Below are 1,531 nucleotides of genomic sequence, written 5' to 3' on the forward strand. Positions count from 1 at the left end.
CCTGTACTAAGCACAATTCAGCAGGAACAGCCCCTAAGTTTGCTCATAGTCTGTACAGAGAGATCCCATAAAACTATGGCAGCATAGGTATTCCCTGTACTAAGCACAATTCAGCAGGAACAGTCCCTAAGTTTGCTCATAGTCTGTACAGAGAGATACCATAAAACTATGGCAGCATAGGTATTCCCTGTACTAAGCACAATTCAGCAGGAACAGTCCCCTAAATTTGCTCATAGTCTGTACAGAGAGATCCCATAAAACTATAGCAGCATAGGTATCCCCTGTACTAAGCACAATTCAGCATCAGTTTGCTCAAAAGCAGAATACGTATTCCTATGTGCTAGCAATTTATTGTACACAATTATAATAGTGTCCAGTTATTCTCCCTGGTAAATGCAGTCACTTGGTATTGGTACTTTTTGCACCTGGTCGAATGCAGCATAAATACTGATGCTCCCTTGGCATGATGATGATGATGATTCCTACATAAATGCTGTTGTGCAAGTTTAGACTCAGAGTCCAATGGCCGCTACAAGGGTAACAGTGAGGGGCTTGTGTTGGTTTTGTATTGGATGTGGTCGACTGGACTGTGACTCCACTGTGCAACTTTATGAGGCTGAAGAGCTAAATAATCACACAAAGCAAAACTGTCGCCCACTGATTCTGAACTCTTTCTCAACCCCAATAAATTAGCAACACACTAAGCCCTGCGTTCTGCACTGAATCCATAGCTTGTTTCCCCATGTCGCCCACCAGCACTCTCTCAGATGCTGAAACTTCCACTGAAAGGAACTTCTCCATTGTCTCTGCTCGAGGGAGGTCTAAAGTTAATGTCCCAGTGTTATTGTCTTTCATCTATAAACATGCACAATGAGTCCTTGAGCATAGGCTTGCAGTCTAAATTTGGTGTCCAAGAGAGAGGGGACTGTAGATTTTATAAACAGAAATAAATGCAGGTCACATTTCCATCACAAGATGAAATTATGTAAAACATGGGTGGATATATAGATGTTATTCCTCTTGTTCTCTCCTTGGTTCTTCAGAGCAATTGTTGGAGGAGGAGAAGGTATTCATTCAGATTTTCCCTCCCAGGGAATACATATTCCTCATTTGCACTCTTGTGCCTCTTAGTGCTATTGCACTTATGCCCCCAGGGTCAAGAATGACTCCTCATGTGTATAGTAAAATTCTCCCATATTGCTCTGGCAGCCTACACAAATGTCAGGAAGTATTGTTGATAAGTCTCCAGATTTCTGCCTATAAAACTATCAGTCCACTTAAACCCAGCTTTGGGACCATTTGCTCATTGATATGGCATGTAAGGGAACCTGCTAGGGCTTGTGTGTCACATTGTTCTCTCTCCTGGTACCTATAGTAAATACATGCTTCTGGTGCCCACTGTCCTGCATTGCGGGAGTGAGGAGAAGTTCTGCCTGCTGCTCTCCCACCTTAATGAGACTGTCACAGTGAAGCTGACCATGGGGCTGGCAAAACAAAATCACATCACATTGCTAGAGAAACAGATCATGGA

The 1,531-nt window shown here is 43.0% G+C and overlaps 1 protein-coding gene across 1 annotated transcript in view; it reads left to right on the plus strand.

Annotated features, from left to right (window-relative positions):
• LOC108696033 (alpha-2-macroglobulin) overlaps positions 1–1,531 on the plus strand; it is a 69,811-nt gene that overhangs the window by 778 nt on the left and 67,502 nt on the right. The gene's annotated exons all lie outside the window — the stretch shown is intronic.

Source organism: Xenopus laevis, chromosome 7L (assembly GCF_017654675.1).
Source record: "Xenopus laevis strain J_2021 chromosome 7L, Xenopus_laevis_v10.1, whole genome shotgun sequence".
Taxonomy (NCBI): domain Eukaryota; kingdom Metazoa; phylum Chordata; class Amphibia; order Anura; family Pipidae; genus Xenopus; species Xenopus laevis.